Source organism: Ambystoma mexicanum, chromosome 14, assembly GCF_040938575.1.
Source record: "Ambystoma mexicanum isolate Mex_15411 chromosome 14, UKY_AmexF1_1, whole genome shotgun sequence".
Lineage (NCBI taxonomy): Eukaryota > Metazoa > Chordata > Amphibia > Caudata > Ambystomatidae > Ambystoma > Ambystoma mexicanum.
The window spans coordinates 566,849,787-566,876,862 of NC_090940.1; positions in this window are offsets into that span (position 1 = coordinate 566,849,787).

The window sequence follows — 27,076 nt, forward strand, 5'->3', positions numbered from 1 at the left end:
ATGCGGGTTAAAGCCCCTTTCAGGCTGCAAATGTTTTTGGGACATTCAGAGCTCTCTGACACAGTTTTTGGGCCACCAACATTTTCTGGACTTTAGGGGCTCTAGGATGCCTGTAAACCCCTTTTTTGGGCATCAAAGTTTTCAACCTTTTTGCAGGCATAAGATGCATTTTAAGGCCTATTTTGGGCTGCTAACATATACTGAACTTGCAGGGGTGTAGGATGCATTTTTCGTGCACAATATATTTTTGGGAATTATAGTGGTCTAGGGTGCGGGTTAATGCCCCTTTCAAGCTGTAAATGTTTTTGGGTCATTCAGAGCTCTCTGTCAGTTTTTGGGCCACCAACATTATCTGGACTTTAGGGGGTCTAGGATGTCTGTAAATCCCTTTTTTGGGCCTCCAAAGTTTTCAACCTTTTTGCAAGCCTAAAATGCATTTTAAGGCCTTTTTTGGGCTGCTAACATATACTGAACTTTCAGGGGTGTAGGATGCATTTTTCGTGCCCAAAATATTTTTGAGAATTTCAGTGGTCTAGGATGCGGGTTAATACCCCTTTCAGGCTGCAAAAGTTTTTGGGACATTCAGAGCTCTCTGACACAGTTTATGGGCCACCAACATTTTCTGGACTTTAGGGGGTCTAGGATGCCTGTAAACCCCTTTCTTGGGCCTCCAAAGTTTTCAACCTTTTTGCAGGCCTAAAATGCATTTTAAGGCCTTTTTTGGGCTGCTAACATATTCTGAACTTTCAGGGGTGTAGGATGCATTTTTCGTGCCCAATATATTTTTGGGAATTTCAGTGGTCTAGGGTGCGGGTTAATGCCCCTTTCAAGCTCCAAATGTTTTTGGGTCATTCAGAGCCCTCTGACAGTTTTTGGGCCACCAACATTTTCTGGACTTTAGGGGGTCTAGGATGTCTATAAACCCCTTTTTTGGGCCTCAAAACTTTTCAACCTTTTTGCAGGCCTAAGATGCATTTTAAGGTCTTTTTTGGGCTGCTAACATATTCTGAACGTTCAGGGGTGTAGGATGCCTTTTCCGTGCCCCAAATATTTTTGGGAAATTCAGTCGTCTAGGATGCGGGTTAATGCCCCTTTCAGGCTGCAAATGTTTTTGGGACATTCAGAGCTCTCTGACACCGTTTTTGGGTCACCAACATTTTCTGGACTTTAGGGTCTCTAGGATGCCTGTAAACCCCTTTTTCGGGCATCCAAAGTTTTCAACATTTTTGCAGGCCTAAGATGCATTTTAAGGCCTTTTTTGCCTGCTAACATATTCTGAACTTTCAGGGGTATAGGATTCATTTTTCGTGCCCAATATATTTTTGGGATTTTCAGTGGTCTAGGATGCGGGTTAATGCCCTTTTCAGGCTGCAAATGTTTTGGGACATTCAAAGCTCTCTGACACAGTTTTTGAGCCACCAACATTTTCTGGACTTTAGGGGGACTAGGATGCCTGTAAACCCCTTTTTTGGACCTCCAAAGTTTTCAACCTTTTTGCAGGCCTATGATGCATTTTAAGGCCTTTTTTGGGCTGCTAACATATTCTGAACGTTCAGGGGTGTAGGATGCATTTTCCGTGGCCAAAATATTTTTGGGAAATTCAGTGGTCTAGGATGCGGGTTAATGCCCCTTTCAGGCTGCAAATGTTTTTGGAACATTCAGAACTCTCTGACACAGTTTTTGGGCCACCAACATTTTCTGGACTTTAGGGGGTCTAGGAGGTCTGTAAACCCCGTTTTTTGGCCTCCAAAGTTTTCAACCTTTTTGCAGGCCTAATATGCATTTTAAGGCCTTTTTTGGGCTGCTAACATATACTGAACTTTCAGGGGTGTAAGATGCATTTTTCGTGCCCAATATATTTTTGGGAATTTCAGTGGTCTAGTGTGCGGGTTAATGCCCATTTCAAGCTGCAAATGTTTTTGGGTCATTCAGAGCTCTCTGACATTTTTTGGGCCACCAACATTTTCTGGACTTTAGGGTCTCTAGGATGCCTCTAAACCCCTTTTTTGGGCATCCAAAGTTTTCAACATTTTTGCAGGCCTAAGATGCATTTTAAGGCCTTTTTTTGGGCTGCTATCATATTCTGAACTTTCAGGGGTGTAGGATGAATTTTTCGTGCCCAAAATATTTTTGAGAATTTCAGTGGTCTAGGATGCGGGTTAATGCCCCTTTCAGGCTGCAATGTTTTTGGGACATTCAGAGCTCTCTGACACAGTTTTTGGGCCACCAACATTTTCTGGACTTTAGGGGGTCTAGGATGTCTGTAAACCCTGAAGAGGGAAAATGGAGACCAAATCCCTGCCCCCGCACCCCAAGCGCCCCAGCGCACCCATGGGTGACAAATATGCTGAAACACACCCACTTCACCAACAGTGCAACTTCTATGCTACATTAGAATCAATGCTGCAATATCAGAATCTACAAACACAAAAATCCCTGTTTAAAGGCTTGCAAATGCCTATATGAATTAACATGGTCTAAATGCACAGTGTAAAGCTATGTTTCAGGAAAATTACAGCTAAGTTCATTTCACTCACTGAACACTGAACACTGGCTGCGGGAGCCTTATCAACATTCCTCGCAAAAGAAGTCCGACCTGCCAAGGCCGCAAATTCAAGATAAAATTGCTTTCTGCAGACAGACATTTTTTAATTATCCACAAATGCGAATAAACCACGGCAACCCAGTGTGCTTTTTTTTTCTTTCTGGGAAAGAAAGACATTTTCTCAAGGACACGCACAACATTGAAACATAACTTGTAACAAGCCAGAGCCCAGGTGCAAACTGCTTGTTCAGCTAAAAAGTTATGGGAACAAAGTCACATTGCAACAAGATTAGAATTAGGTAATGGGGGCTGGCACAGCTAAATCAACCCACTGACGCAGGAGGTTAATATCCAATTATCAGGCTCTCTATAAGGGCTACATATGTAACCCACCACTCTGCAGCCAATAACAGGAGGAGATAGGTTTCTGGGAGCTGATCCAATTCTGTGAGGTCAGCCTGCAGTGTGATTATAAAACTTACTTGCAAGACAGCCCCGGGGGAGACGGCGCCTGAATTCGCGGTGTGCAAAATGCTTTGTGTGTTTTTTTTTTCTTTTCTTCGCCTAGAAATAAATGCAGTTTGAAAACATGATGCTGCCTGCTTGGCACTCTGTTGCATTTCTGGGGGCCATATGGGAGGTGTTGGGGCCTCCCATAGCTGGTGAGGGTATGGCTGCTGGCCCCCCACTGCCCTGGGGGGGGGGGGTCCAGCTTCTCCCCGACAACCCCTTTTTTGGGCCTCCAAAGTTTTCAACCTTTTTGCAGGCCTAAGATGCATTTTAAGGCCTTTTTTGGGCTGCTAACATATTCTGAACGTTCAGGAGTGTAGGATGCATTTTCCGTGCCCAAAATATTTTTGGGAAATTCAGTGGTCTAGGATGCGGGTTAATGCCCCTTTCAGGCTGCAAATGTTTTTGGAACATTCAGAACTCTCTGACACAGTTTTTGGGCCACCAACATTTTCTGGACTTTAGGGGGTCTAGGAGGTCTGTAAACCCCTTTTTTGGCCTCCAAATTTTTCAATGTTTTTGCAGGCCTAATATGCATTTTAAGGCCTTTTTTGGGCTGCTAACATATACTGAACTTTCAGGGGTGTAAAATGCATTTTCCGTGCCCAATATATTTTTGGGAATTTCAGTGGTCTAGTGTGCGGGTTAATGCCCCTTTCAGGCTGCAAATGTTTTTGGGTCATTCAGAGCTCTCTGACAGATTTTGGGCCACAAACATTTTCTGGACTTTCGGGGGTCTAGGATGCCTGTAAACCCCTTTTTTGGGCATCCAAAGTTTTCAACATTTTTGCAGGCCTAAGATGCCTTTTAAGGCCTTTTTTGCCTGCTAACATATTCTGAACTTTCAGGGGTGTAGGATTCATTTTTTGTGCCCAATATATTTTTGGGATTTTCAGTGGTCTAGGATGCGGGTTAATCTCCCTTTCAGGCTGCAAATGTTTTTGGGACATTCAGAGCTCTCTGACACAGTTTTTGGGCCACCAACATTTTCTGGACTTTAGGGGGTCTAGGATGTCTGTAAACCCCTTTTTTGGGCCTCCAAAGTTTTCAACCTTTTGCAGGCCTAAGATGCATTTTAAGGCCTTTTTTTGGCTGCTAACATATTCTGAACGTTCAGGGGTGTAGGATGCATTTTCTGTGCCCAATATATTTTTGGGAAATTCAGTGGTCTAGGGTGCGGGTTAATGCTCCTTTCAAGCTGCAAATGTTTTTGGGTCATTCCGAGCTCTCTGACAGTTTTTGGGCCACCAACATTTTCTGGACTTTAGGGGGTCTAGGATGTCTGTAAACCCCTTTTTTGGGCCTGCAAAGTTTTAAACCTTTTTGCAGGCCTAAGATGCATTTAAGGCCTTTTTTGGGCTGCTAACATATACTGAACTTTCAGGGGTGTAGGATGCATTTTTCGTGCCCAATATATTTTTGGGAATTTCAGTGTTCTAGGGTGCGGGTACATGCCCCTTTCAAGCTGCAAATGTTTTTGGGTCATTCAGAGCTCTCTGACAGTTTTTGGGCCACCAACATTTTCTGGACTTTAGGGGGTCTAGGATGTCTGTGAACCCCTTTTTTGAGCCTCCAAAGTTTTCAACCTTTTTGCAGGCCTCAGATGCATTTTAAGGCCTTTTTTGCCTGCTAACATATTCTGAACGTTCACGGGTGTAGGATGCATTTTCCGTGCCCAAAATATGTTTGGGAAATTCAGTCGTCTAGGATGCGGGTTAATGCCCCTTTCAGGCTGCAAATGTTTTTGGGACATTCAGAGCTCTCTGACACAGTTTTTGGGCCACCAACATTTTCTGGACTTTACGGGGTGTAGGATGTCTGTAAACCCCTTTTTTGGGCCTCCAAAGTTTTCAACCTTTTTGCAGGCCTAAGATGCATTTTAAGGCCTTTTTTGGGCTGCTAACATATCCTGAACTTTCTAGGGTGTAGGATGCATTTTTCGTGCCCAATATATTTTTTGGAATTTCAGTGTTCTAGGGTGCGGGTACATGCCCCTTTCAAGCTGCAAATGTTTTTGGGTCATTCAGAGCTCTCTGACAGATTTTGGGCCACAAACATTTTCTGGACTTTCGGGGGTCTAGGATGCCTGTAAACCCCTTTTTTGGGCATCCAAAGTTTTCAACCTTTTTGCAGGCCTAAGATGCATTTTAAGGCCTTTTTTGCCTGCTAACATATTCTGAACATTCACGGGTGTAGGATGCATTTTCCGTGGCCAAAATATTTTTGGGAAATTCATTCGTCTAGGATGCGGGTTAATGCCCCTTTCAGGCTTCAAATGTTTTTGGGACATTCAGAGCTCTCTGATACATTTTCTGGACTTTAGGGGATGTAGGATGTCTGTAAACCCCTTTTTTGGGCCTCCAAAGTTTTCAACCTTTTTGCAGGCCTAAGATGCATTTTAAGAGTTTTTTTGCCTGCTAACATATTCTGAACGTTCAGGGGTATAGGATTCATTTTTCGTGCCCAATATATTTTTGGGATTTTCAGTGGTCTAGGATGCGGGTTAATGCCCCTTTCAGGCTGCAAATGTTTTTGGGACATTCAGAGCTCTCTGACACAGTTTTTGGGCCACCAACATTTTCTGGACTTTAGGGGGTCTAGGATGTCTGTAAACCCCTTTTTTGGGCCTGCAAAGTTTTAAACCTTTTTGCAGGCCTAAGATGCATTTTAAGGCCTTTTTTGGGCTGCTAACATATACTGAACTTTCAGGGGTGTAGGATGCATTTTTCGTGCCCAATATATTTTTGGGATTTTCAGTGGTCTAGGATGCGGGTTAATGCCCCTTTCAGGCTGCAAATGTTTTTGGGACATTCAGAGCTCTCTAACACAGTTTTTGGGCCACAAACATTTTCTGGACTTTATGGGGTCTAGGATGTCTATAAACCCCATTTTTGGGCATCCAAAGTTTTCAACCTTTTTGCAGGCCTAAGATGCATTTTAAGGCCTTTTTGGGCTGCTAACATATACTGAACTTTCAGGGGTATAGGATTCATTTTTTCGTTCCCAATATATTTAAGGGATTTTCAGTGGTCTAGGATGCAGGTTAATGCCCCTTTCAGGCTGCAAATGTTTTTGGGACATTCAGAGCTCTCTGACAGTTTTTGGGCCACCAACATTTTCTGGACTTTAGGGGGTCTAGGATGTCTGTAAACCCCTTTTTTGGGCCTCCAAAGTTTTCAACCTTTTTGCAGGCCTAAGATGCATTTTAAGGCCCCTTTTGCCTGCTAACATATTCTGAACGTTCATGGGTGTAGGATGCATTTTCCGTGCCCAAAATATTTTTGGGAAATTCAGTCATCTAGGATGCGGGTTAATGCACCTTTCAGGCTGCAAATGTTTTTGGGACATTCCGAGCGCTCTGACACAGTTTTTGGGCCACAAACATTTTCTGGACTTTAGGGGGTCTAGGATGTCTGTAAAGCCCTTTTTTGGGCCTCCAAAGTTTTCAACCTTTTTGCAGGCCTTAGATGCATTTTAAGGCCTTTTTTGGGCTGCTAACATATACTGAACGTTTAGTGGTATAGGATTCATTTTTTCGTTCCCAATATATTTTTGGGAATTTCAGTGGTCTAGGGTGTGGGTTAATGCTCCTTTCAAGCTGCAAATGTTTTTGGGACATTCAGAGCTCTCTGACAGTTTTTGCGCCACCAACATTTCTGGACTTTAGGGGGTCTAGGATATCTGTAAACCCCTTTTTTGGGCCTCCAAAGTTTTCAACCTTTTTGCAGGCCTAAGATGCATTTTAAGGCCTTTTTTGCCTGCTAACATATTCTAACGTTCAGGGGTGTAGGTTGCATTTTTCATGCCCAAAATATTTTTGAGAATTTCAGTGGTCTAGGATGAGGGTTAATGCTCCTTTCAAGCTGCAAATGTTTTTGGGACATTCAGAGCTCTCTGACAGTTTTTGCGCCACCAACATTTCTGGACTTTAGGGGGTCTAGGATATCTGTAAACCCCTTTTTTGGGCATCCAAAGTTTTCAACCTTTTTGCAGGCCTAAAATGCATTTTAAGGCCTTTTTGGGCTGCTAACATATACTGAACTTTCAGGGTGTAGGATGCATTTTCCGTGCCCAAAATATTTTTGGGAAATTCAGTGGTCTAGGGTGCGGGTTAATGCTCCTTTCAAGCTGCAAATGTTTTTGGGTCATTCCGAGCTCTCTGACAGTTTTTGGGCCACCAACATTTTCTGGACTTTAGGGGGTCTAGGATGTCTGTAAACCCCTTTTTTGGGCCTCCAAAGTTTTCAACCTTTTTGCAGCCCTAAGATGCATTTTAGGGCTTTTTTTGGCTGCTAACATATACTGAACGTTCAGGGGTATAGGATTCATTTTTTCGTTCCCAATATATTTTTGGGATTTTCAGTGGTCTAGGATGCGGGTTAATGCCCCTTTCAGGCTGCAAATGTTTTTGGGACATTCAGAGCTCTCTGACACAGTTTTTGGGCCACCAACATTTTCTGTACTTTAGGGGGTCTAGGATGTCTGTAAACCCCTTTTTTGGGCCTCCAAAGTTTTCAACCTTTTTGCAGGCCTAAAATGCATTTTAAGGCCTTTTTTGGGCTGCTAACAGATACTGAACTTTCAGGGGTGTAGGATGCATTTTTCGTGCCCAATATATTTTTTGGAATTTCAGTGGTCTAGGGTGCGGGTTAATGCTCCTTTCAAGCTGCAAATGTTTTTGGGTCATTCCGAGCTCTCTGACAGTTTTTGGGCCACCAACATTTTCTGGACTTTAGGGGGTCTAGGATGTCTGTAAACCCCTTTTTTGAGCCTCCAAAGTTTTTAACCTTTTTGCAGGCCTAAGATGCATTTTAAGGCCTTTTTTGCCTGCTAACATATTCTGAACATTCACGGGTGTAGGATGCATTTTCCGTGCCCAAAATATTTTTGGGAAATTCAGTCATCTAGGATGCAGGATAATGCCCCTTTCAGGCTGCAAATGTTTTTGGGACATTCAGAGCTCTCTGACAGTTTTTGGGCCACCAACATTTTCTGGACTTTAGGGGGTCTAGGATGTCTGTAAACCCCTTTTTTGGGCCTCCAAAGTTTTCAACCTTTTTGCAGGCCTAAGATGCATTTTAAGTCCCTTTTTGCCTGCTAACATATTCTGAACGTTCATGGGTGTAGGATGCATTTTCCGTGCCCAAAATATTTTTGGGAAATTCAGTCATCTAGGATGCGGGTTAATGCCCCTTTCAGGCTGCAAATGTTTTTGGGACATTCAGAGCGCTCTGACACAGTTTTTGGGCCACAAACATTTTCTGGACTTTAGGGGGTCTAGGATGTCTGTAAAGCCCTTTTTTGGGCCTCCAAAGTTTTCAACCTTTTTGCAGGCCTTAGATGCATTTTAAGGGCTTTTTTGGCTGCTAACATATACTGAACGTTCAGTGGTATAGGATTCATTTTTTCGTTCCCAATATATTTTTGGGATTTTCAGTGGTCTAGGATGCGGGTTAATGCCCCTTTCAGGCTGCAAATGTTTTTGGGACATTCAGAGCTCTCTGACACATTTTTTGGGCCACCAATATTTTCAGGACTTTAGGGGCTCTAGGATGCCTGTAAACCCCTTTTTTGGGCATCCAAAGTTTTCAACCTTTTTGCAGGCCTAAGATGCATTTTAAGGCCTTTTTGGGCTGCTAACATATACTGAACTTTCAGGGTGTAGGATGCATTTTCCGTGCCCAAAACATTTTTGGGAAATTCAGTGGTCTAGGATGCGGGTTAATGCCCCTTTCAGGCTGCAAATGTTTTGGGGACATTCAGAGCTCTCTGACACAGTTTTTGGGCCACCAACATTTTCTGGACTTTAGGGGGTCTAGGATATCTGTAAACCCCTTTTTTGGGCCTCCAAAGTTTTCAACCTTTTTGCAGGCCTAAGATGCATTTTAAGGCCTTTTTTGCCTGCTAACATATTCTGAACGTTCACGGGTGTAGGATTCATTTTTCGTGCCCAATATATTTTTGGGATTTTCAGTGGTCTAGGATGCGGGTTAATGCCCCTTTCAGGCTGCAAATGTTTTTGGGACATTCAGAGCTCTCTGACACAGTTTTTGGGCCACCAACATTTTCTGGACTTTAGGGGGTCTAGGATGTCTGTAAACCCCTTTTTTGGGCCTGCAAAGTTTTAAACCTTTTTGCAGGCCTAAGATGCATTTTAAGGCCTTTTTTGGGCTGCTAACATATACTGAAATTTCAGGGGTGTAGGATGCATTTTTCGTGCCCAATATATTTTTGGGATTTTCAGTGGTCTAGGATGCGGGTTAATGCCCCTTTCAGGCTGGAAATGTTTTTGGGACATTCAGAGCTCTCTGACACAGTTTTTGGTGGGCCACCAACATTTTCTGGACTTTAGGGGGTCTAGGATGCCTGTAAAACCCTTTTTTGGGCCTTCAAAGTTTTCAACCTTTTTGCAGGCCTAAAATGCATTTTAAGGCCCTTTTTGCCTGCTAACATATTCTGAACGTTCACGGGTGTAGGATGCATTTTCCGTGCCCAAAATATTTTTTGGAAATTCAGTCGTCTAGGATACAGGTTAATGCCCCTTTCAGGCTGCAAATGTTTTTGGGACATTCAGAGCTCTCTGACACAGTTTTTGGGCCACAAACATTTTCTGGACTTTAGGGGGTCTAGGATGTCTGTAAAGCCCTTTTTTGGGCCTCCAAAGTTTTCAACCTTTTTGCAGGCCTTAGATGCATTTTAAGGGCTTTTTTGGCTGCTAACATATACTGAACATTCAGGGGTATAGGATTCATTTTTTCGTTCCCAATATATTTTTGGTATTTTCAGTGGTCTAGGATGCAGGTTACTGCCCCTTTCAGGCTGCAAATGTTTTTGGGACATTCAGAGCTCTCTGACAGTTTTTGGGCCACCAACATTTTCTGTACTTTAGGGGGTCTAGGATGTCTGTAAACCCCTTTTTTGGGCCTCCAAAGTTTTCAACCTTTTTGCAGGCCTAAAATGCATTTTAAGGCCTTTTTTGGGCTGCTAACAGATACTGAACTTTCAGGGGTGTAGGATGCATTTTTCGTGCCCAATATATTTTTTGGAATTTCAGTGGTCTAGGGTGCGGGTTAATGCTCCTTTCAAGCTGCAAATGTTTTTGGGTCATTCCGAGCTCTCTGACAGTTTTTGGGCCACCAACATTTTCTGGACTTTAGGGGGTCTCGGATGTCTGTAAACCCCTTTTTTGAGCCTCCAAAGTTTTTAACCTTTTTGCAGGCCTAAGATGCATTTTAAGGCCTTTTTTGCCTGCTAACATATTCTGAACATTCACGGGTGTAGGATGCATTTTCCGTGCCCAAAATATTTTTGGGAAATTCAGTCGTCTAGGATGCAGGATAATGCCCCTTTCAGGCTGCAAATGTTTTTGGGACATTCAGAGCTCTCTGACACAGTTTTTGGGCCACCAACATTTTCTGGACTTTAGGGGGTCTAGGATGTCTGTAAACCCCTTTTTTGGGCCTGCAAAGTTTTAAACCTTTTTGCAGGCCTAAAATGCATTTTAAAGCCTTTTTTGGGCTGCTAACATATTCTGAACTTTCAGTGGTATAGGATTCATTTTTTCGTTCCCAATATATTTTTGGGATTTTCAGTGGTCTAGGATGCGGGTTAATGCCCCTTTCAGGCTGCAAATGTTTTTGGGACATTCAGAGCTCTCTGACACATTTTTTGGGCCACCAATATTTTCAGGACTTTAGGGGCTCTAGGATGCCTGTAAACCCCTTTTTTGGGCATCCAAAGTTTTCAACCTTTTTGCAGGCCTAAGATGCATTTTAAGGCCTTTTTGGGCTGCTAACATATACTGAACTTTCAGGGTGTAGGATGCATTTTCCGTGCCCAAAACATTTTTGGGAAATTCAGTGGTCTAGGATGCGGGTTAATGCCCCTTTCAGGCTGCAAATGTTTTGGGGACATTCAGAGCTCTCTGACACAGTTTTTGGGCCACCAACATTTTCTGGACTTTAGGGGGTCTAGGATATCTGTAAACCCCTTTTTTGGGCCTCCAAAGTTTTCAACCTTTTTGCAGGCCTAAGATGCATTTTAAGGCCTTTTTTGCCTGCTAACATATTCTGAACGTTCACGGGTGTAGGATTCATTTTTCGTGCCCAATATATTTTTGGGATTTTCAGTGGTCTAGGATGCGGGTTAATGCCCCTTTCAGGCTGCAAATGTTTTTGGGACATTCAGAGCTCTCTGACACAGTTTTTGGGCCACCAACATTTTCTGGACTTTAGGGGGTCTAGGATGTCTGTAAACCCCTTTTTTGGGCCTGCAAAGTTTTAAACCTTTTTGCAGGCCTAAGATGCATTTTAAGGCCTTTTTTGGGCTGCTAACATATACTGAAATTTCAGGGGTGTAGGATGCATTTTTCGTGCCCAATATATTTTTGGGATTTTCAGTGGTCTAGGATGCGGGTTAATGCCCCTTTCAGGCTGGAAATGTTTTTGGGACATGCAGAGCTCTCTGACACAGTTTTTGGTGGGCCACCAACATTTTCTGGACTTTAGGGGGTCTAGGATGCCTGTAAAACCCTTTTTTGGGCCTTCAAAATTTTCAACCTTTTTGCAGGCCTAAAATGCATTTTAAGGCCTTTTTTGCCTGCTAACATATTCTGAACGTTCATGGGTGTAGGATGCATTTTCCGTGCCCAAAATATTTTTGGGAAATTCAGTCATCTAGGATGCGGGTTAATGCCCCTTTCAGGCTGCAAATGTTTTTGGGACATTCAGAGCGCTCTGACACAGTTTTTGGGCCACAAACATTTTCTGGACTTTAGGGGGTCTAGGATGTCTGTAAAGCCCTTTTTTGGGCCTCCAAAGTTTTCAACCTTTTTGCAGGCCTTAGATGCATTTTAAGGGCTTTTTTGGCTGCTAACATATACTGAACGTTCAGTGGTATAGGATTCATTTTTTCGTTCCCAATATATTTTTGGGATTTTCAGTGGTCTAGGATGCGGGTTAATGCCCCTTTCAGGCTGCAAATGTTTTTGGGACATTCAGAGCTCTCTGACACATTTTTTGGGCCACCAATATTTTCAGGACTTTAGGGGCTCTAGGATGCCTGTAAACCCCTTTTTTGGGCATCCAAAGTTTTCAACCTTTTTGCAGGCCTAAGATGCATTTTAAGGCCTTTTTGGGCTGCTAACATATACTGAACTTTCAGGGTGTAGGATGCATTTTCCGTGCCCAAAACATTTTTGGGAAATTCAGTGGTCTAGGATGCGGGTTAATGCCCCTTTCAGGCTGCAAATGTTTTGGGGACATTCAGAGCTCTCTGACACAGTTTTTGGGCCACCAACATTTTCTGGACTTTAGGGGGTCTAGGATGTCTGTAAACCCCCTTTTTTGGGCCTCCAAAGTTTTCAACCTTTTTGCAGGCCTAAGATGCATTTTAAGGCCTTGTTTGCCTGCTAACATATTCTGAACATTCACGGGTGTAGGATGCATTTTCCGTGCCCAAAATATGTTTGGGAAATTCAGTCGTCTAGGATGCGTGTTAATGCCCCTTTCAGGCTTCAAATGTTTTTGGGACATTCAGAGCTCTCTGATACACTTTTTGGGCCACCAACATTTTCTGGACTTTAGGGGGTGTAGGATGTCTGTAAACCCCTATTTTGGGCCTCCAAAGTTTTCAACCTTTTTGCAGGCCTAAGATGCATTTTAAGAGTTTTTTTGCCTGCCAACATATTCTGAACGTTCAGGGGTATAGGATTCATTTTTCGTGCCCAATATATTTTTGGGATTTTCAGTGGTCTAGGATGCGGGTTAATGCCCCTTTCAGGCTGCAAATGTTTTTGGGACATTCAGAGCTCTCTGACACAGTTTTTGGGCCACCAACATTTTCTGGACTTTAGGGGGTCTAGGATGTCTGTAAACCCCTTTTTTGGGCCTGCAAAGTTTTAAACCTTTTTGCAGGCCTAAGATGCATTTTAAGGCCTTTTTGGGCTGCTAACATATACTGAACTTTCAGGGTGTAGGATGCATTTTCCGTGCCCAAAACATTTTTGGGAAATTCAGTGGTCTAGGATGCGGGTTAATGCCCCTTTCAGGCTGCAAATGTTTTGGGGACATTCAGAGCTCTCTGACACAGTTTTTGGGCCACCAATATTTTCTGGACTTTAGGGGCTCTAGGATGCCTGTAAACCCCTTTTTTGGGCATCCATAGTTTTCAACCTTTTTGCAGGCCTAAGATGCATTTTAAGGCCTTTTTGGGCTGCTAACATATACTGAACTTTCAGGGTGTAGGATGCATTTTCCGTGCCCAAAATATTTTTGGGAAATTCAGTGGTCTAGGGTGCGGGTTAATGCTCCTTTCAAGCTGCAAATGTTTTTGGGTCATTCCGAGCTCTCTGACAGTTTTTGGGCCACCAACATTTTCTGGACTTTAGGGGGTCTAGGATGTCTGTAAACCCCTTTTTTGGGCCTCCAAAGTTTTCAACCTTTTTGCAGGCCTAAGATGCATTTTAAGGCCTTGTTTGCCTGCTAACATATTCTGAACATTCACGGGTGTAGGATGCATTTTCCGTGCCCAAAATATGTTTGGGAAATTCAGTCGTCTAGGATGCGTGTTAATGCCCCTTTCAGGCTTCAAATGTTTTTGGGACATTCAGAGCTCTCTGATACACTTTTTGGGCCACCAACATTTTCTGGACTTTAGGGGGTGTAGGATGTCTGTAAACCCCTATTTTGGGCCTCCAAAGTTTTCAACCTTTTTGCAGGCCTAAGATGCATTTTAAGAGTTTTTTTGCCTGCCAACATATTCTGAACGTTCAGGGGTATAGGATTCATTTTTCGTGCCCAATATATTTTTGGGATTTTCAGTGGTCTAGGATGCGGGTTAATGCCCCTTTCAGGCTGCAAATGTTTTTGGGACATTCAGAGCTCTCTGACACAGTTTTTGGGCCACCAACATTTTCTGGACTTTAGGGGGTCTAGGATGTCTGTAAACCCCTTTTTTGGGCCTGCAAAGTTTTAAACCTTTTTGCAGGCCTAAGATGCATTTTAAGGCCTTTTTTGGGCTGCTAACATATACTGAACTTTCAGGGGTATAGGATTCATTTTTCGTGCCCAATATATTTTTGGGATTTTCAGTGGTCTAGGATGCGGGTTAATGCCCCTTTCAGGCTGCAAATGTTTTTGGGACATTCAGAGCTCTCTGACACAGTTTTTGGGCCACCAACATTTTCTGTACTTTAGGGGGTCTAGGATGTCTGTAAACCCCTTTTTTGGGCCTCCAAAGTTTTCAACCTTTTTGCAGGCCTAAAATGCATTTTAAGGCCTTTTTTGGGCTGCTAACAGATACTGAACTTTCAGGGGTGTAGGATGCATTTTTCGTGCCCAATATATTTTTGGGAATTTCAGCGGTCTAGGGTGCGGGTTAATGCTCCTTTCAAGCTGCAAATATTTTTGGGTCATTCCGAGCTCTCTGACAGTTTTTGGGCCACCAACATTTTCTGGACTTTAGGGGGTCTAGGATGTCTGTAAACCCCTTTTTTGAGCCTCCAAAGTTTTCAACCTTTTTGCAGGCCTAAGATGCATTTTAAGGCCTTTTTTGCCTGCTAACATATTCTGAACATTCACGGGTGTAGGATGCATTTTCCGTGCCCAAAATATTTTTGGGAAATTCAGTCGTCTAGGATGCAGGTTAATGCCCCTTTCAGGCTTCAAATGTTTTTGGGACATTCAGAGCTCTCTGATACACTTTTTGGGCCACCAACATTTTCTGGACTTTAGGATGTCTGTAAACCCCTTTTTTGGGCCTCCAAAGTTTTCAACCTTTTTTGCAGGCCTAAGATGCATTTTAAGAGCTTTTTTGCCTGCTAACATATTCTGAACGTTCAGGGGTATAGGATTCATTTTTCGTGCCCAATATATTTTTGGGATTTTCAGTGGTCTAGGATGCGGGTTAATGCCCCTTTCAGGCTGCAAATGTTTTTGGGACATTCAGAGCTCTCTGACACAGTTTTTGGGCCACCAACATTTTCTGGATTTTAGGGGGTCTAGGATGTCTGTAAACCCCTTTTTTGGGCCTCCAAAGTTTTCAACCTTTTTGCAGGCCTAAGATGCATTTAAGGCCTTTTTTGGGCTGCTAACATATACTGAACTTTCAGGGGTGTAGGATGCATTTTTCGTGCCCAATATATTTTTGGGAATTTCAGTGTTCTACGGTGCGGGTACATGCCCCTTTCAAGCTACAAATGTTTTTGGGTCATTCAGAGCTCTCTGACAGTTTTTGGGCCACCAACATTTTCTGGACTTTAGGGGGTCTAGGATGTCTGTGAACCCCTTTTTTGAGCCTCCAAAGTTGCAACCTTTTTGCAGGCCTCAGATGCATTTTTAGGCCTTTTTTGCCTGCTAACATATTCTGAACATTCACGGGTGTAGGATGCATTTTCCGTGCCCAAAATATTTTTGGGAAATTCAGTCGTCTAGGATGCAGGATAATGCCCCTTTCAGGCTGCAAATGTTTTTGGGACATTCAGAGCTCTCTGACAGTTTTTGGGCCACCAACATTTTCTGGACTTTAGGGGGTCTAGGATGTCTGTAAACCCCTTTTTTGGGCCTCCAAAGTTTTCAACCTTTTTGCAGGCCTAAGAAGCATTTAAGGGCTGTTTTTGGCTGCTAACATATACTGAACTTTCAGGGGTGTAGGATGCATTTTCCGTGCCCAAAATATTTTTCAGAATTTCAGTGGTCTAGGATGCGGGTTAATGCCCCTTTCAGGCTGCGAATGTTTTTGCGACATTCAGAGCTCTCTGACACAGTTTTTGGGCCACCAACATTTTCTGGACTTTAGGGGGTCTAGGATGTCTGTAAACCCCTTTTTTGGGCCTGCAAAGTTTTAAACCTTTTTGCAGGCCTAAAATGCATTTTAAAGCCTTTTTTGGGCTGCTAACATATTCTGAACTTTCAGTGGTATAGGATTCATTTTTTCGTTCCCAATATATTTTTGGGATTTTCAGTGGTCTAGGATGCGGGTTAATGCCCCTTTCAGGCTGCAAATGTTTTTGGGACATTCAGAGCTCTCTGACACATTTTTTGGGCCACCAATATTTTCAGGACTTTAGGGGCTCTAGGATGCCTGTAAACCCCTTTTTTGGGCATCCAAAGTTTTCAACCTTTTTGCAGGCCTAAGATGCATTTTAAGGCCTTTTTGGGCTGCTAACATATACTGAACTTTCAGGGTGTAGGATGCATTTTCCGTGCCCAAAACATTTTTGGGAAATTCAGTGGTCTAGGATGCGGGTTAATGCCCCTTTCAGGCTGCAAATGTTTTGGGGACATTCAGAGCTCTCTGACACAGTTTTTGGGCCACCAACATTTTCTGGACTTTAGGGGGTCTAGGATATCTGTAAACCCCTTTTTTGGGCCTCCAAAGTTTTCAACCTTTTTGCAGGCCTAAGATGCATTTTAAGGCCTTTTTTGCCTGCTAACATATTCTGAACGTTCACGGGTGTAGGATTCATTTTTCGTGCCCAATATATTTTTGGGATTTTCAGTGGTCTAGGATGCGGGTTAATGCCCCTTTCAGGCTGCAAATGTTTTTGGGACATTCAGAGCTCTCTGACACAGTTTTTGGGCCACCAACATTTTCTGGACTTTAGGGGGTCTAGGATGTCTGTAAACCCCTTTTTTGGGCCTGCAAAGTTTTAAACCTTTTTGCAGGCCTAAGATGCATTTTAAGGCCTTTTTTGGGCTGCTAACATATACTGAAATTTCAGGGGTGTAGGATGCATTTTTCGTGCCCAATATATTTTTGGGATTTTCAGTGGTCTAGGATGCGGGTTAATGCCCCTTTCAGGCTGGAAATGTTTTTGGGACATTCAGAGCTCTCTGACACAGTTTTTGGTGGGCCACCAACATTTTCTGGACTTTAGGGGGTCTAGGATGCCTGTAAAACCCTTTTTTGGGCCTTCAAAATTTTCAACCTTTTTGCAGGCCTAAAATGCATTTTAAGGCCTTTTTTGCCTGCTAACATATTCTGAACGTTCATGGGTGTAGGATGCATTTTCCGTGCCCAAAATATTTTTGGGAAATTCAGTCATCTAGGATGCGGGTTAATGCCCCTTTCAGGCTGCAAATGTTTTTGGGACATTCAGAGCGCTCTGACACAGTTTTTGGGCCACAAACATTTTCTGGACTTTAGGGGGTCTAGGATGTCTGTAAAGCCCTTTTTTGGGCCTCCAAAGTTTTCAACCTTTTTGCAGGCCTTAGATGCATTTTAAGGGCTTTTTTGGCTGCTAACATATACTGAACGTTCAGTGGTATAGGATTCATTTTTTCGTTCCCAATATATTTTTGGGATTTTCAGTGGTCTAGGATGCGGGTTAATGCCCCTTTCAGGCTGCAAATGTTTTTGGGACATTCAGAGCTCTCTGACACATTTTTTGGGCCACCAATATTTTCAGGACTTTAGGGGCTCTAGGATGCCTGTAAACCCCTTTTTTGGGCATCCAAAGTTTTCAACCTTTTTGCAGGCCTAAGATGCATTTTAAGGCCTTTTTGGGCTGCTAACATATACTGAACTTTCAGGGTGTAGGATGCATTTTCCGTGCCCAAAACATTTTTGGGAAATTCAGTGGTCTAGGATGCGGGTTAATGCCCCTTTCAGGCTGCAAATGTTTTGGGGACATTCAGAGCTCTCTGACACAGTTTTTGGGCCACCAACATTTTCTGGACTTTAGGGGGTCTAGGATGTCTGTAAACCCCCTTTTTTGGGCCTCCAAAGTTTTCAACCTTTTTGCAGGCCTAAGATGCATTTTAAGGCCTTGTTTGCCTGCTAACATATTCTGAACATTCACGGGTGTAGGATGCATTTTCCGTGCCCAAAATATGTTTGGGAAATTCAGTCGTCTAGGATGCGTGTTAATGCCCCTTTCAGGCTTCAAATGTTTTTGGGACATTCAGAGCTCTCTGATACACTTTTTGGGCCACCAACATTTTCTGGACTTTAGGGGGTGTAGGATGTCTGTAAACCCCTATTTTGGGCCTCCAAAGTTTTCAACCTTTTTGCAGGCCTAAGATGCATTTTAAGAGTTTTTTTGCCTGCCAACATATTCTGAACGTTCAGGGGTATAGGATTCATTTTTCGTGCCCAATATATTTTTGGGATTTTCAGTGGTCTAGGATGCGGGTTAATGCCCCTTTCAGGCTGCAAATGTTTTTGGGACATTCAGAGCTCTCTGACACAGTTTTTGGGCCACCAACATTTTCTGGACTTTAGGGGGTCTAGGATGTCTGTAAACCCCTTTTTTGGGCCTGCAAAGTTTTAAACCTTTTTGCAGGCCTAAGATGCATTTTAAGGCCTTTTTGGGCTGCTAACATATACTGAACTTTCAGGGTGTAGGATGCATTTTCCGTGCCCAAAACATTTTTGGGAAATTCAGTGGTCTAGGATGCGGGTTAATGCCCCTTTCAGGCTGCAAATGTTTTGGGGACATTCAGAGCTCTCTGACACAGTTTTTGGGCCACCAATATTTTCTGGACTTTAGGGGCTCTAGGATGCCTGTAAACCCCTTTTTTGGGCATCCATAGTTTTCAACCTTTTTGCAGGCCTAAGATGCATTTTAAGGCCTTTTTGGGCTGCTAACATATACTGAACTTTCAGGGTGTAGGATGCATTTTCCGTGCCCAAAATATTTTTGGGAAATTCAGTGGTCTAGGGTGCGGGTTAATGCTCCTTTCAAGCTGCAAATGTTTTTGGGTCATTCCGAGCTCTCTGACAGTTTTTGGGCCACCAACATTTTCTGGACTTTAGGGGGTCTAGGATGTCTGTAAACCCCTTTTTTGGGCCTCCAAAGTTTTCAACCTTTTTGCAGGCCTAAGATGCATTTTAAGGCCTTGTTTGCCTGCTAACATATTCTGAACATTCACGGGTGTAGGATGCATTTTCCGTGCCCAAAATATGTTTGGGAAATTCAGTCGTCTAGGATGCGTGTTAATGCCCCTTTCAGGCTTCAAATGTTTTTGGGACATTCAGAGCTCTCTGATACACTTTTTGGGCCACCAACATTTTCTGGACTTTAGGGGGTGTAGGATGTCTGTAAACCCCTATTTTGGGCCTCCAAAGTTTTCAACCTTTTTGCAGGCCTAAGATGCATTTTAAGAGTTTTTTTGCCTGCCAACATATTCTGAACGTTCAGGGGTATAGGATTCATTTTTCGTGCCCAATATATTTTTGGGATTTTCAGTGGTCTAGGATGCGGGTTAATGCCCCTTTCAGGCTGCAAATGTTTTTGGGACATTCAGAGCTCTCTGACACAGTTTTTGGGCCACCAACATTTTCTGGACTTTAGGGGGTCTAGGATGTCTGTAAACCCCTTTTTTGGGCCTGCAAAGTTTTAAACCTTTTTGCAGGCCTAAGATGCATTTTAAGGCCTTTTTTGGGCTGCTAACATATACTGAACTTTCAGGGGTATAGGATTCATTTTTCGTGCCCAATATATTTTTGGGATTTTCAGTGGTCTAGGATGCGGGTTAATGCCCCTTTCAGGCTGCAAATGTTTTTGGGACATTCAGAGCTCTCTGACACAGTTTTTGGGCCACCAACATTTTCTGTACTTTAGGGGGTCTAGGATGTCTGTAAACCCCTTTTTTGGGCCTCCAAAGTTTTCAACCTTTTTGCAGGCCTAAAATGCATTTTAAGGCCTTTTTTGGGCTGCTAACAGATACTGAACTTTCAGGGGTGTAGGATGCATTTTTCGTGCCCAATATATTTTTGGGAATTTCAGCGGTCTAGGGTGCGGGTTAATGCTCCTTTCAAGCTGCAAATATTTTTGGGTCATTCCGAGCTCTCTGACAGTTTTTGGGCCACCAACATTTTCTGGACTTTAGGGGGTCTAGGATGTCTGTAAACCCCTTTTTTGAGCCTCCAAAGTTTTCAACCTTTTTGCAGGCCTAAGATGCATTTTAAGGCCTTTTTTGCCTGCTAACATATTCTGAACATTCACGGGTGTAGGATGCATTTTCCGTGCCCAAAATATTTTTGGGAAATTCAGTCGTCTAGGATGCAGGTTAATGCCCCTTTCAGGCTTCAAATGTTTTTGGGACATTCAGAGCTCTCTGATACACTTTTTGGGCCACCAACATTTTCTGGACTTTAGGATGTCTGTAAACCCCTTTTTTGGGCCTCCAAAGTTTTCAACCTTTTTTGCAGGCCTAAGATGCATTTTAAGAGCTTTTTTGCCTGCTAACATATTCTGAACGTTCAGGGGTATAGGATTCATTTTTCGTGCCCAATATATTTTTGGGATTTTCAGTGGTCTAGGATGCGGGTTAATGCCCCTTTCAGGCTGCAAATGTTTTTGGGACATTCAGAGCTCTCTGACACAGTTTTTGGGCCACCAACATTTTCTGGATTTTAGGGGGTCTAGGATGTCTGTAAACCCCTTTTTTGGGCCTCCAAAGTTTTCAACCTTTTTGCAGGCCTAAGATGCATTTAAGGCCTTTTTTGGGCTGCTAACATATACTGAACTTTCAGGGGTGTAGGATGCATTTTTCGTGCCCAATATATTTTTGGGAATTTCAGTGTTCTACGGTGCGGGTACATGCCCCTTTCAAGCTACAAATGTTTTTGGGTCATTCAGAGCTCTCTGACAGTTTTTGGGCCACCAACATTTTCTGGACTTTAGGGGGTCTAGGATGTCTGTGAACCCCTTTTTTGAGCCTCCAAAGTTGCAACCTTTTTGCAGGCCTCAGATGCATTTTTAGGCCTTTTTTGCCTGCTAACATATTCTGAACGTTCACGGGTGTAGGATGCGAACATTCACGGGTGTAGGATGCATTTTTCGTGCCCAAAATATTTTTGAGAATTTCAGTGGTCTAGGATGCGGGTTAATGCCTCTTTGAAGCTGCAAATGTTTTTGGGTCATTCAGAGCTCTCTGACAGTTTTTGGGCCACAAACATTTTCTGGACTTTAGGGGGTCTAGGATGTCTGTAAAGCCCTTTTTTGGGCCTCCAAAGTTTTCAACCTTTTTGCAGGCCTTAGATGCATTTTCAGGGCTTTTTTGGCTGCTAACATATACTGAACGTTCAAGGGTATAGGATTCATTTTTTCGTCCCCAATATATTTTTGGGATTTTCAGTGGTCTAGGATGCGGGTTAATGTCCCTTTCAGGCTGCAAATGTTTTTGGGACATTCAGAGCTCTCTGACACAGTTTTTGGGTCACCAATATTTTCTGGACTTTAGGGGCTCTAGGATGCCTATAAACCCCTTTTTTGGCATCCAAAGTTTTCAACCTTTTTGCAGGCCTAAGATGCATTTTAAGGCCTTTTTGGGCTGCTAACATATACTGAACGTTCACGGGTGTAGGATGCATTTTCCGTGCCCAAAATATTTTTGGGAAATTCAGTCGTCTAGGATGCGGGTTAATGCCCCTTTCAGGCTGCAAATGTTTTTGGGACATTCAGAGCTCTCTGACACAGTTTTTGGGCCACAAACATTTTCTGGACTTTAGGGGGTCTAGGATGTCTGTAAAGCCCTTTTTTGGGCCTCCAAAGATTTCAACCTTTTTGCAGGCCTAAGATGCATTTTAAGGCCTTTTTTGCCTGCTAACATATTCTGAACATTCATGGGTGTAGGATGCATTTTCCGTGCCCAAAATATTTTTGGGAAATTCAGTCGTCTAGGATGCAGGTTAATGCCCCTTTCAGGCTTCAAATGTTTTTGGGACATTCAGAGCTCTCTGATACACTTTTTGGGCCACCAACATTTTCTGGACTTTAGGGGGTCTAGGATGTCTGTAAACCCCTTTTTTGGGCCTGCAAAGTTTTAAACCTTTTTGCAGGCCTAAAATGCATTTTAAAGCCTTTTTTGGGCTGCTAACATATTCTGAACTTTCAGTGGTATAGGATTCATTTTTTCGTTCCCAATATATTTTTGGGATTTTCAGTGGTCTAGGATGCGGGTTAATGCCCCTTTCAGGCTGCAAATGTTTTTGGGACATTCAGAGCTCTCTGACACATTTTTTGGGCCACCAATATTTTCAGGACTTTAGGGGCTCTAGGATGCCTGTAAACCCCTTTTTTGGGCATCCAAAGTTTTCAACCTTTTTGCAGGCCTAAGATGCATTTTAAGGCCTTTTTGGGCTGCTAACATATACTGAACTTTCAGGGTGTAGGATGCATTTTCCGTGCCCAAAACATTTTTGGGAAATTCAGTGGTCTAGGATGCGGGTTAATGCCCCTTTCAGGCTGCAAATGTTTTGGGGACATTCAGAGCTCTCTGACACAGTTTTTGGGCCACCAACATTTTCTGGACTTTAGGGGGTCTAGGATATCTGTAAACCCCTTTTTTGGGCCTCCAAAGTTTTCAACCTTTTTGCAGGCCTAAGATGCATTTTAAGGCCTTTTTTGCCTGCTAACATATTCTGAACGTTCACGGGTGTAGGATTCATTTTTCGTGCCCAATATATTTTTGGGATTTTCAGTGGTCTAGGATGCGGGTTAATGCCCCTTTCAGGCTGCAAATGTTTTTGGGACATTCAGAGCTCTCTGACACAGTTTTTGGGCCACCAACATTTTCTGGACTTTAGGGGGTCTAGGATGTCTGTAAACCCCTTTTTTGGGCCTGCAAAGTTTTAAACCTTTTTGCAGGCCTAAGATGCATTTTAAGGCCTTTTTTGGGCTGCTAACATATACTGAAATTTCAGGGGTGTAGGATGCATTTTTCGTGCCCAATATATTTTTGGGATTTTCAGTGGTCTAGGATGCGGGTTAATGCCCCTTTCAGGCTGGAAATGTTTTTGGGACATTCAGAGCTCTCTGACACAGTTTTTGGTGGGCCACCAACATTTTCTGGACTTTAGGGGGTCTAGGATGCCTGTAAAACCCTTTTTTGGGCCTTCAAAATTTTCAACCTTTTTGCAGGCCTAAAATGCATTTTAAGGCCTTTTTTGCCTGCTAACATATTCTGAACGTTCATGGGTGTAGGATGCATTTTCCGTGCCCAAAATATTTTTGGGAAATTCAGTCATCTAGGATGCGGGTTAATGCCCCTTTCAGGCTGCAAATGTTTTTGGGACATTCAGAGCGCTCTGACACAGTTTTTGGGCCACAAACATTTTCTGGACTTTAGGGGGTCTAGGATGTCTGTAAAGCCCTTTTTTGGGCCTCCAAAGTTTTCAACCTTTTTGCAGGCCTTAGATGCATTTTAAGGGCTTTTTTGGCTGCTAACATATACTGAACGTTCAGTGGTATAGGATTCATTTTTTCGTTCCCAATATATTTTTGGGATTTTCAGTGGTCTAGGATGCGGGTTAATGCCCCTTTCAGGCTGCAAATGTTTTTGGGACATTCAGAGCTCTCTGACACATTTTTTGGGCCACCAATATTTTCAGGACTTTAGGGGCTCTAGGATGCCTGTAAACCCCTTTTTTGGGCATCCAAAGTTTTCAACCTTTTTGCAGGCCTAAGATGCATTTTAAGGCCTTTTTGGGCTGCTAACATATACTGAACTTTCAGGGTGTAGGATGCATTTTCCGTGCCCAAAACATTTTTGGGAAATTCAGTGGTCTAGGATGCGGGTTAATGCCCCTTTCAGGCTGCAAATGTTTTGGGGACATTCAGAGCTCTCTGACACAGTTTTTGGGCCACCAACATTTTCTGGACTTTAGGGGGTCTAGGATGTCTGTAAACCCCCTTTTTTGGGCCTCCAAAGTTTTCAACCTTTTTGCAGGCCTAAGATGCATTTTAAGGCCTTGTTTGCCTGCTAACATATTCTGAACATTCACGGGTGTAGGATGCATTTTCCGTGCCCAAAATATGTTTGGGAAATTCAGTCGTCTAGGATGCGTGTTAATGCCCCTTTCAGGCTTCAAATGTTTTTGGGACATTCAGAGCTCTCTGATACACTTTTTGGGCCACCAACATTTTCTGGACTTTAGGGGGTGTAGGATGTCTGTAAACCCCTATTTTGGGCCTCCAAAGTTTTCAACCTTTTTGCAGGCCTAAGATGCATTTTAAGAGTTTTTTTGCCTGCCAACATATTCTGAACGTTCAGGGGTATAGGATTCATTTTTCGTGCCCAATATATTTTTGGGATTTTCAGTGGTCTAGGATGCGGGTTAATGCCCCTTTCAGGCTGCAAATGTTTTTGGGACATTCAGAGCTCTCTGACACAGTTTTTGGGCCACCAACATTTTCTGGACTTTAGGGGGTCTAGGATGTCTGTAAACCCCTTTTTTGGGCCTGCAAAGTTTTAAACCTTTTTGCAGGCCTAAGATGCATTTTAAGGCCTTTTTGGGCTGCTAACATATACTGAACTTTCAGGGTGTAGGATGCATTTTCCGTGCCCAAAACATTTTTGGGAAATTCAGTGGTCTAGGATGCGGGTTAATGCCCCTTTCAGGCTGCAAATGTTTTGGGGACATTCAGAGCTCTCTGACACAGTTTTTGGGCCACCAATATTTTCTGGACTTTAGGGGCTCTAGGATGCCTGTAAACCCCTTTTTTGGGCATCCATAGTTTTCAACCTTTTTGCAGGCCTAAGATGCATTTTAAGGCCTTTTTGGGCTGCTAACATATACTGAACTTTCAGGGTGTAGGATGCATTTTCCGTGCCCAAAATATTTTTGGGAAATTCAGTGGTCTAGGGTGCGGGTTAATGCTCCTTTCAAGCTGCAAATGTTTTTGGGTCATTCCGAGCTCTCTGACAGTTTTTGGGCCACCAACATTTTCTGGACTTTAGGGGGTCTAGGATGTCTGTAAACCCCTTTTTTGGGCCTCCAAAGTTTTCAACCTTTTTGCAGGCCTAAGATGCATTTTAAGGCCTTGTTTGCCTGCTAACATATTCTGAACATTCACGGGTGTAGGATGCATTTTCCGTGCCCAAAATATGTTTGGGAAATTCAGTCGTCTAGGATGCGTGTTAATGCCCCTTTCAGGCTTCAAATGTTTTTGGGACATTCAGAGCTCTCTGATACACTTTTTGGGCCACCAACATTTTCTGGACTTTAGGGGGTGTAGGATGTCTGTAAACCCCTATTTTGGGCCTCCAAAGTTTTCAACCTTTTTGCAGGCCTAAGATGCATTTTAAGAGTTTTTTTGCCTGCCAACATATTCTGAACGTTCAGGGGTATAGGATTCATTTTTCGTGCCCAATATATTTTTGGGATTTTCAGTGGTCTAGGATGCGGGTTAATGCCCCTTTCAGGCTGCAAATGTTTTTGGGACATTCAGAGCTCTCTGACACAGTTTTTGGGCCACCAACATTTTCTGGACTTTAGGGGGTCTAGGATGTCTGTAAACCCCTTTTTTGGGCCTGCAAAGTTTTAAACCTTTTTGCAGGCCTAAGATGCATTTTAAGGCCTTTTTTGGGCTGCTAACATATACTGAACTTTCAGGGGTATAGGATTCATTTTTCGTGCCCAATATATTTTTGGGATTTTCAGTGGTCTAGGATGCGGGTTAATGCCCCTTTCAGGCTGCAAATGTTTTTGGGACATTCAGAGCTCTCTGACACAGTTTTTGGGCCACCAACATTTTCTGTACTTTAGGGGGTCTAGGATGTCTGTAAACCCCTTTTTTGGGCCTCCAAAGTTTTCAACCTTTTTGCAGGCCTAAAATGCATTTTAAGGCCTTTTTTGGGCTGCTAACAGATACTGAACTTTCAGGGGTGTAGGATGCATTTTTCGTGCCCAATATATTTTTGGGAATTTCAGCGGTCTAGGGTGCGGGTTAATGCTCCTTTCAAGCTGCAAATATTTTTGGGTCATTCCGAGCTCTCTGACAGTTTTTGGGCCACCAACATTTTCTGGACTTTAGGGGGTCTAGGATGTCTGTAAACCCCTTTTTTGAGCCTCCAAAGTTTTCAACCTTTTTGCAGGCCTAAGATGCATTTTAAGGCCTTTTTTGCCTGCTAACATATTCTGAACATTCACGGGTGTAGGATGCATTTTCCGTGCCCAAAATATTTTTGGGAAATTCAGTCGTCTAGGATGCAGGTTAATGCCCCTTTCAGGCTTCAAATGTTTTTGGGACATTCAGAGCTCTCTGATACACTTTTTGGGCCACCAACATTTTCTGGACTTTAGGATGTCTGTAAACCCCTTTTTTGGGCCTCCAAAGTTTTCAACCTTTTTTGCAGGCCTAAGATGCATTTTAAGAGCTTTTTTGCCTGCTAACATATTCTGAACGTTCAGGGGTATAGGATTCATTTTTCGTGCCCAATATATTTTTGGGATTTTCAGTGGTCTAGGATGCGGGTTAATGCCCCTTTCAGGCTGCAAATGTTTTTGGGACATTCAGAGCTCTCTGACACAGTTTTTGGGCCACCAACATTTTCTGGATTTTAGGGGGTCTAGGATGTCTGTAAACCCCTTTTTTGGGCCTCCAAAGTTTTCAACCTTTTTGCAGGCCTAAGATGCATTTAAGGCCTTTTTTGGGCTGCTAACATATACTGAACTTTCAGGGGTGTAGGATGCATTTTTCGTGCCCAATATATTTTTGGGAATTTCAGTGTTCTACGGTGCGGGTACATGCCCCTTTCAAGCTACAAATGTTTTTGGGTCATTCAGAGCTCTCTGACAGTTTTTGGGCCACCAACATTTTCTGGACTTTAGGGGGTCTAGGATGTCTGTGAACCCCTTTTTTGAGCCTCCAAAGTTGCAACCTTTTTGCAGGCCTCAGATGCATTTTTAGGCCTTTTTTGCCTGCTAACATATTCTGAACGTTCACGGGTGTAGGATGCGAACATTCACGGGTGTAGGATGCATTTTTCGTGCCCAAAATATTTTTGAGAATTTCAGTGGTCTAGGATGCGGGTTAATGCCTCTTTGAAGCTGCAAATGTTTTTGGGTCATTCAGAGCTCTCTGACAGTTTTTGGGCCACAAACATTTTCTGGACTTTAGGGGGTCTAGGATGTCTGTAAAGCCCTTTTTTGGGCCTCCAAAGTTTTCAACCTTTTTGCAGGCCTTAGATGCATTTTCAGGGCTTTTTTGGCTGCTAACATATACTGAACGTTCAAGGGTATAGGATTCATTTTTTCGTCCCCAATATATTTTTGGGATTTTCAGTGGTCTAG